At 47.0% G+C, this 9312-nt stretch overlaps 1 long non-coding RNA gene across 1 annotated transcript; it reads right to left on the bottom strand.

Moving 5' to 3' along the window:
- Positions 1-1663: 1663 nt before the first annotated feature.
- Positions 1664-6720, bottom strand: LOC308195423. Its single transcript, XR_013951477.1, has 2 exons — positions 3583-6720; positions 1664-3428 (listed from the first exon to the last, which is right to left on the bottom strand). It is a non-coding gene; the product is annotated as an uncharacterized lncRNA (long non-coding RNA).
- Between the last annotated feature and the right edge of the window lie 2592 nt (positions 6721-9312).

Genomic DNA, 9312 nt, shown 5'->3' with positions numbered 1-9312 from the left:
AAGTCAGACCGGGCTTAAGACTGCTGCTGGCAGCAGTGGATGGCTGGTCTCCTGGCATGGAAACTATTGTGTGACTGCCATTGCAAGCACCACCCCAAAAACCAAGCACGAACCTCTGAGAACACTGACTACCAGTATCTAGAGTTGTTGGGGGGTATTAGCTTTTTACAAACCAGCCTTCCCACTGTTACTGTTCAGGGCTCCTGGAGATGCAACCACCTCTTGTTCAAGAAGTTCAGCACGCTGCCTAAGATGCCCCAAATAGAGCATTACTCAACAGCTCGGAAGCACCAATACCTGGGTTTGCTCCTACGCAGAGGGGCGTACTCCAGCAGATGACAAAGAGCAAACCGAAACGCACCTTTCTTAATTCACACCCGAATTTCATTTGAATGCATATTTTACTAGGTGTTGCCACCCGGATCTCCGACCAATCAGCACCACATCCAACATATTCGCGTGTATGCTGAAACCAGGAGGTGCTGCCAAAGCATGAAGCAGCCTACAGAAAAGGGCGGGGAGGGAGGAATGTGCTGCTGCTTCCTGTTCTTGGCCAGAGCAGACAAGGAGACATGGCTCTTTAGTCCAAGGGAACCAGAAGGTTTAATCCACCCATGCTTCCAGTCTGACCATAATACCTTTGCTACTCATTTTAAAAGGGAGCACAAAAATTAAATGTTATTATACAGAGGCCAAGATTCCAGTGATAAGAAACTTGAATACCGTCTGAGATGTTAATAGTAAGAGCTAAAGACGTGCTCTGCAACTGCGGGGCAACATTTTACTAAGTTTGGCAGAAGAGTCTCCTCCCTTCATACCCTCAGGCTTTCGCTTAGCTTAGACAATATCACAAGGAAGGGCTGTTTGCCCAGAGGTTTTCACTGCATATTTGTTGGGGATTTTTGTTTGTTTGTTTGTTCATTGACATGGCTTACTGCCAGCTTATGAAAACTACAAGCCTGTCATCGGGAGTTCACCCAGTCTGAGAGAGGAAAAACAATGGTTAGAAGTCAACCTGATTCCATACCTTTAAAATGTCACAAAATAAAGCACACAGAAAATAGACATTCTAGAAATGCTGCGATGCTCCCTGATTTCACTCAAGGATTATAATGAAACATGGGTTTCTATAAGCAATCAGTATTGGCTTGTCTCAGCACAGACAACCCCGTGCACGAACATTAAGCTCCATTCTTCATGTATGCAGAACTTCCCCAACAGGTTTGTTCTTCCAGAGTTACTGAGATTATCTTTGGAAAACAAAACTCTTTTCTTACCCATATCACAGAGATTTCTTTCCAACTTTTTCAGGGCACACTGAACCCAGATACAGGAAAAAAAAGCCACCTCTGACATCATCTTGAGCCGTACTAAGAAGAGCAATGAGGATTCCCTGGAAACAGGAAACCCTATTTTGTACAGCTTGTGTTCCCACTGAAGGCAGCAAGCCATTCAGATACAGCCAGATGGGAGGATCAGGCTTATCAGCTGGAGGTGGGACAGGGCAGAAAAGCACCGGGTCGAGCCCCAGCCCTCGTAAATCAGCACAACTCCACTCAAGTTAACAGGGTTGTGCCGATTCAAGCCAGCTGTGGATCTAACCCACAGCATGTTTTGCAAGGCTATTTTCAACTCTTCAGGGCTCTGCTTTGCTGTGTTTAAACATTCACAACACCCACTGAAGTTAATGAGAACTGTGTGTACAGAACACTAGTGTTATTTCTTTTTAAATATTTGGGAGGTGCTCAGAGACTGTGATAATGAGTGCCATATATTAGAACTGAGACAGAATGGTATTGAATCATCCGACCCTTAAGTGGGACAGGTCGTTAATCTTTTCCTTGGGAGAACATTTCAATTTTTGCCTTGGCAAATGAGGAATCATCATTAATAGATGTGGGGGTTCTACCTTTGCCAAGTCCCAGACAAAAAATGTGTTTTTCCATTTGCCTTGGGCTTGTGTAAGCTTGCCTAAGGAGGCCAGCCTCACAGTTTGAGAAACACTGCTAGCAGCCACCATACCCTCATTCCCAGCTAAATTAAACCCTATTACACTGTAATTAACCTTGCCTAACTTGTTCTGAGTTACAGCAGTAGGTTAAAAAAAAAAATCATGCCTCTTCTAAGCTGTCCCTGAGAAGCATTTTTACATATCAGGCTTGCCTACTTTTCAAATATTTCCAGCCTCTCTTGGAAGCTCTTCTGAAGATCACAGCTCAACTGCAGGCAACACCAGAACTCTTCTTGACTTCAGTGGGACCAGAATCATCCGCAGTTATACTCCTGCACCTTCTATTCCTGCCAGGCAGCATATTTTTGAAGCAAACACAATACTACAGAAGTGATGGCAAACTAACACTATATGTACATAGTCTTAAGAGATTCACACAGGCAGGCTCACCGACTTTCCTTGGTCAAATTTAAAGCAGTAAAATTCTATTTTATGAATTAGTCTCTTGAGCATTTTATTTAAATATAAGATTAAAAAAAAAAAAAGCACATTTCTAGTTCCATTTGGCTCTCAGGGCACAGTGAGAAGAACGAGCAAAAAGTAGGAGGAACTTCTCATTTACTAAACTATCCTTTTAAAAGAAAAATAAGTTGTTGACAGAATCACTCCTTCCAGATATCTTTTCCCCCTTCTTTTTAAAAACCGAGTTCTTCAACACTATTTTAAAAGACCCAGAGTTTAAATAAGGTCTGTCAAGCTCCATTAAGTCCACAGACCTTTCGATCAGACCATCAACGCAACAGTCTTAAAACCAGAAACCCTCTAACGTCGTTCTGGTGAAGGTTTGGATAATCCTTTCACTGCCGGCAGTAAGCACATACATGGAAAATACAGCACAAACCACCACAGTGCGAGTTGTATGCTGCTCTTAGTTAGAGTGCACTCACCAAAAAAAAAAAAAAGTGCCATCACAGGTTACAGATATTACCGCTGGTAAGCCTCTGAGGTGCAGCCCTGGCGGTCAGCAAAGCCAACCCGACTTGTTTTAATCTGTGTGCATCTGGATCGACGGAGAAAAATAATTAAAAGAGAAGAAAGAAGAGAATAAATGGTTATACATCAAGCGCAGCAGCCTGCCTTCAGGAGGGCGGCCGGCACACGTTGTGGCAGCAGGACTCCTCCATCCCCCGGCTCCGCGTGGGGGCTCCGAGCCCCCGGGGGTCCCGCAGCGCCCGGCCCCTCTCTGCCGCCGGCCCCCGGCGCTGCAAGGTCTCGTCCGCCGCTGCCGGCCCGATGCCCGGGCCTCGCTGGTCAAGTGGTCCTAAACATTTCACAATTATGATAGAGAACTGTTGAACTGTTAAGAACCACTGCACCAAGGAGGCTGAGGAGCCGCGGGGAGGGGGGGGCGGTGGGGACGCGCTTTCCCCCTCGCTCTCCAGGCCCGGGCTTGGCTCTTCCTCTCGGCACGGCGGACCTGGGGGCGAGACAAAACACACGGGGAAGAGGGGCTGGGGGGAAGCCCCCGACCCACCGAGCCCCGTCCCGTCGCACCGCGGCTCGGCCGCCGCCGCCGCCGCCCCCCGCCCGCCCTCGCTCCCTCCCTCCCCTCACCCAGCCCCGCCACTTACACGCAGCCAACGTCCCGCGACCGCGCCGGGAGACAGCGAGCTTTCAAATAAATAAATAAAAAAAAATTACAAAAAGTTGAAAAAGGGGCAAAAACAAGCCACTCTCCTCAGGGGGAAGCCCCAGCTCGGGGCTGGCTGCCGGCCGCTCCCCCGGCCCAGTGCCGCGGCTGGGCGTGCGGGGCCCTTTTATACCCGCGCGGGCACCTCGCGGTGCATGAGCCGTCCCCTGCCGCGGCGGCCAGGAATGCAGCCCTCGCCCCTCACACGACCAGTTTTTCCAGGCTTGCCTTCTCACTGACAGGCTGGTTTCTTTTTTTTTTTTTTTTTTTTTTCTTGTTTCCAGCGATCATCTGGGGCGGCCCAACGTCAGCAGGTAAGGAAAGGCCGAACCTGTTCCGAGGCGGCGCGTTGCCTCCCGCCCCTCCGCCCTGTCACCGTGGGGGAAACCGCCCGACAGGTTTCGCCGAAGCTGGAGGTGGCTCCGGGAGGGGAGCAACAGACTCCACCCAGCGCCCTCCTGACAGGAGAGATCCCTCGGCGCCCTCCCGGCTCCCTTCGCCTGGCTGCCAGCCTCAATAAAAAAAAATAAATAAATAAATAATAAAAAAAGCCCTAAACCGGCCTGTCGTGTTCTCCAGGGGATTTCATTGAGGCACGGCGAACGCCGGCGTTGGGCCGCGTTTCCCGCTCGCCATCGTGGCGTCGCCTCTTCCCACCTGGCCTCAGGCGTGAGGCGGCGAGGGCTGGCGTGCTGCCGGGGGGCTGCGGTCCTTCCCCCTCGGCAAATGTGTCCTGGCGGTGGGGGGCTGCCCGCAAATGATAATTTTAGAAAGCCCCGCCGCCTCCCTTTCGTTCCCCAGCGTGTTGTTTTTGCTCAGAAATGGCGTGAGGTGCCATGTGCCGAGGGAGGAGGCTGCCTTTGCCCCGTCCCCCTCAGCCCCACTGCTTTTTCCCCGGGTGAGGCGTCGGAGGGCGGCCCACTGGGGAGCTCACCTCTCACAGCTCGCTTTCTATGGCTGAGCGCTTCCACCGCCATGTGGATCGCACCACTCGGCTCCAGGAAGGCAGGCGCCTAACCAGGGCTGAGAAACGTGAAGGTTGGCCCGATTTACAGAGCTGTTGGGCAGCCAGCAGGAGAAGATGCTCTGACCTTCCAAAAATCAGGCCACTTGCTCCTCGTCAGGCCCTTAGCCGTGATGCTGGGAGTCATTTTCTCTGAATTTAAGCGTCTTCGGTTAATCCCTCTCGCTTTTAGTCTCTTTGTCTAGAGAACAGGACTGAGACATGGCACACCAAGGCTCACCGTGGTGTGGGGTGAGCAGGAAAGCCTTCCCCCTCTGCCACCTCAGGACGGGGCTCAAGGCACCCTGGCAGCTGTGCCCCCGTGGCGGCTGCGGGGATGTTGTTGGGGCTGCTCGCGCTGCCTGGTGGCACGCTGCCAGCCAGTCCAGGAGACACGATTTAGAGCAGATGTGGATGGCAAACCCTGCTCTGCCAGTGACTCAATCCATGGCCTCCGCCAAGTCACTTCACCACACCTTAAGGAGGAGAGATAATGCTTACCTGCCTCATCTTATGAGGCTTCACTTATGTTTATATAGTGCTTTGCATGCTTAGAGAACTGTGTAAGTGCTGTGTATGAATTTTGGCGCTCCAGATCCTATGATCTTTGGCCCTTTAAAAATATATAGACAACTCAAGCCAATCCCGGAGGAAATGCTCATAAGGACAGGCATTGCGGAGCACCAGGGGATTCCAGCACGGCTCATGTGAACGTGCGCTCCCACCAGGAGCAGGAGCAGACAGGTTGCTCTAGGAACCTATGCAAACCTCATGCCGAGGAAGCTCCCGAGATCTAGGCTGGAGGCATTTCAGTCCACTTTGGTAAAACCGGCTCCTGTGCTTCTTCTGTGCTCCCTCAGACTCAAACCCAGAAGTTAGGTTTGTTATTTTTTGTTTTCCAGAGAGACCAATTGTTACAGTTTTTCTGGACCTTCTCATTCTCCCCAAAGTATTTTCACCTGCCTCAGATAGAGAAGGGCGCACTATTTGTGAGTTAATGCAAAGGAGACATCTGCCCTTGACAGCAGTGGAAGTCTGGGGGAAGCAAGGCTGCTCTTTACTCCCTGTAAGAAGAGTCACTTGTTTTATGGCTGTGTCCTACCAGTGATGTACACATGCACAGCATGATCATACTAGCTATATTCTATATACAATTCCTTGCTAACTATACTACCAACTCTCACCTACCCCTGACAAACACCCATCCACACCCACAGCTCTATAATACTACTCTGCTAATAACCTGTTGTCCATACTACCTGGGTGCAAAAACCCTTTCCAGACAAACCAGTCAGAACCCACTACTGTGCTGGTGAGATACAATACTACCCGGTGACCCCACTGCGGGTCTGGTCCAGGTTCAGACACACACGGCTGATAGCCCCTGAGGAAGGGCTCTTGAGCCTTAAGTGGGGAATTGCCTGGGGCAGCCCCAGGAAATGAGGCACCAGAACTTGTATGGGGTTTAGGCAGGATGAGTAATCTTCTGATTTTTATTTTTTTAATAAGTGTTGGTTTTGTTGACTGAATGTTTAAGGTTGTCTGTGTGTTTGTTGTTTTTTTTTTTTTCAGGGAAGAATACAATAATAAAACTGTACAGGTCTCTTGTGCTTGGTAAGGGGTGCATGAGGGGTGGCTAGGATGAACTTTACTGGCTTAAAAGAGTCCACCAATCAAATATATACAGTCCCTTAGATCACTAGTAGGAAAAATGTATTTTTTTAGTAACTTACACGTTAGACAGCAGGGGGCAAATATACTTTTAATTTATTTATGTAATTATTCGATAAGTTCTGTTTCTCACCTGTATATACCTGATTATAAAAGTAACAAAGCTAACATCCAGTTCTCTGTCTAAGCTAGGCAGAGTCACACAGAATGGTCTGAAGGCTTTAAAAGGTAGAAGAGTAGAGATGCCTAACATTAGAAACGGACTGATAGCTCTGTACAAGGGATAAGCCATGTATTGTTCTTCCTCTGTGAAGGTCTGAAAGGTGATCAAATAATTAAAATAACAGAATTGGTTCTGAAATTCTACAGAGGTAAAAAATCAACCATATTAGAAGGAACAGTAATTAGCCTGTATTTCCACTGATGGTTAAACTAAGTATCATTTATATTCTTCTCTTTTCAGCTGCATATATACAAGTACATTGGTTATGTTCTTGGTTTGCAATGGACCATCTATTGTCTGCAAAGACATAGATGTAGCTTACTGGAGGACTTAAGGGATGTGCTGTTTGCATGGCAGAATGTGGAAGGCTCTGGCAGTGAGAGAAATATTAAATTTAAAGGCACTTCTATTTTGAAAAAGTGACATTGTGAAAAATGGCTGAAAGACGCTATCATTATTTTCCATCAGTATCCCCATGCTCCTTGGCAAAAGGTCCCAGTACTTTCCTGCCCATACTGTATTCTGCAGGTAGTATCATGGAGGGTGTGGGACAACACAAAGTGCTACTCCTTGTACTACAACATGTTTTATCTGACAATTCTAAACTTAGAATAAATCCAGCATGCAGGCTAAGCTTGTGCTCTGAGCTTACTATTGTTTTTCCCTTTCCTCAACAGTTCCCTACTGACTTGCTATTCTTGCTCATTATTGTTTGCCTAAAATTAGGTTGGAAGTTTCTTAAGCAAAGACTTGGAGTCCGACGTGCTGCAAAATACCTGTTATATTCTTGGTAAACAGAACAAAAAAACGGGCAAGTAGATTTTCTTCCACCCTGGGAAATCAGCATTCCATATGTTCATAGTAAGCACTGATGGGGCAACTTCTTGTTTACTTTAGTTGGTTCAAACTCATTTGTCAATATAGCAGCCCACTGCGTGTCACATGTAAGCATAATAAGAGCTTAATGGTAACTTGTTTTGCAGTAATAAATGCCTTCAGAGAGAGCCTAACACTTCCTCATAAATAGGAAGTATTTTCAGATTATTTCCCAAATAAGTAATTTAAAGAGAAGCAAGATGGGGTGGGATGTTTTTTCCAACCAAGAGCTTTCAGAAAGACCGGGGTGGGTTGCCATTCAGTACTTAAATTGATAAAGACATGCTAGAAATTAAAATATGGCTAACAGCTTAATGTGAAGCTAAGAATTCACATTTTATTGGAAAATGCCACCATTCTATGAACAAAATGTTGATTAATCACAAAATTATCAGTTTAGCAGGAGAGGCGTTTTTAGCTCACGTGCTCTATCTAAACAGGTCATCATTCGTGGGCACTGCTGAGGTTACATATCAGTTTGGTGTCTTAACACTGCACATCACCATTCTCCGTGCTCTGATTTAACATCTTGTTCATTCCAGCAGTTAACTGTGTAAATCACCACGTACAAATTAAGGTACATTTTCCTTCTTATGGAGAATTTTTCAACTCAAGCTTTGTCTGTATACAATAGCACAGTAGCTAGCAGTAAGTAACAGTAGAAATTCTCAATTTCTTACCTCAAATTTTTGATTGTATTGTTAAACATTTCAATTCTTTTAATAACCAATCTGGAATAAGGAGACATCAGAGCATGGCATACTTGCAGGCTTGATGAGGGGGTACCTGTGCATCAGCAGATATAAAACAATGAAACAAAAACAACAAAAAAAGGGTGAAAGACAATCCCTGTGCTGCAGGGATGGTGCGTGAGCTGTCAAGTGGATGTGTCTTGAGAGATTAGTCAGCCTCTGCATCAAGAGACTGATATTGAGGACAAGCTCCAACTCTATCAGTAGGAGCTCTAAAAACATGAGGAGAAGCAGGTTGCAAACTATGAGGGGCTACTTTTGCAGTCCTGCTGTACGTTATATTTTGCTGTGACTTTCCACTGGAAGCTCTGGGGCCACAGCAGTGCTTTCACAACTTACCTAGCCGTTAAGATGACAGTCAAAGGTGTGTGTTGGAGAAATGGACTCCACTGAGTTCTCTTTTGAAATAAACTCTGGATTAACAATCTCTACAGCACTTTTTACCAAACTTCAGGAAAGTTTGGTCTCATGGTTACAGTTGTTTTTTTTCTTCTCTCTCCTCACAATCAATTCTCATTTTTCCTGTTTTTATTATTACTATTATTGTTGTTGTTGTTGTTAGTCGGTGTTCTTTGGTTGGTTTGGTTTGGGTTTGGTGTGTTTTGTTTGCGATTTTTATGTATTTGAAGTTAAAAATACAAATTAAATAGCCAGTGAATGATTTTTATATGGCCAGTAATTTTGAATGCCATACTTTCCAGATGCCTTACTATATAAACTATAAAAGGACTGGGCTTTCAAGAAGTGCCAGCCGTCTTTCACAGAGTCACAGAATGGCTGAGGTTGGCAGGGCCGTCTGGAGGCCACCTGGCCCAACCCCTGCTCAAGCAGGGCCACCCAGAGCAGGCTGCCCAGGAGCACACCCAGAGGGCTTCTGATCTCCAAGGAGAGAGACTGCACAACCTCTCTGGGCAGCCTGTGCCAGTGCTCCATCACCTGCACAGCTCCTGATGTTCAGACAGAGCCCCTTGTGTTCAGTTTGTGCCCCGTGCCTCTTGTCCTGGCACTGGGCACCACCAAAAAGAGCCTGGCTCCCGCTTCTTTGCACCCTCCCTGCAGGTATTTATAGGCATGGATAAGATTCCCCAGAACCTTGTCTTCTCCAGGCTGAATAGTCCCAGCTCTCTCAGCCTTTCCTTATAGGAG

Source organism: Anser brachyrhynchus, assembly GCF_964034855.1.
Source record: "Anser brachyrhynchus genome assembly, chromosome: 5".
NCBI lineage: Eukaryota > Metazoa > Chordata > Aves > Anseriformes > Anatidae > Anser > Anser brachyrhynchus.
This window is presented reverse-complemented; position numbering and strand designations above follow the sequence as displayed.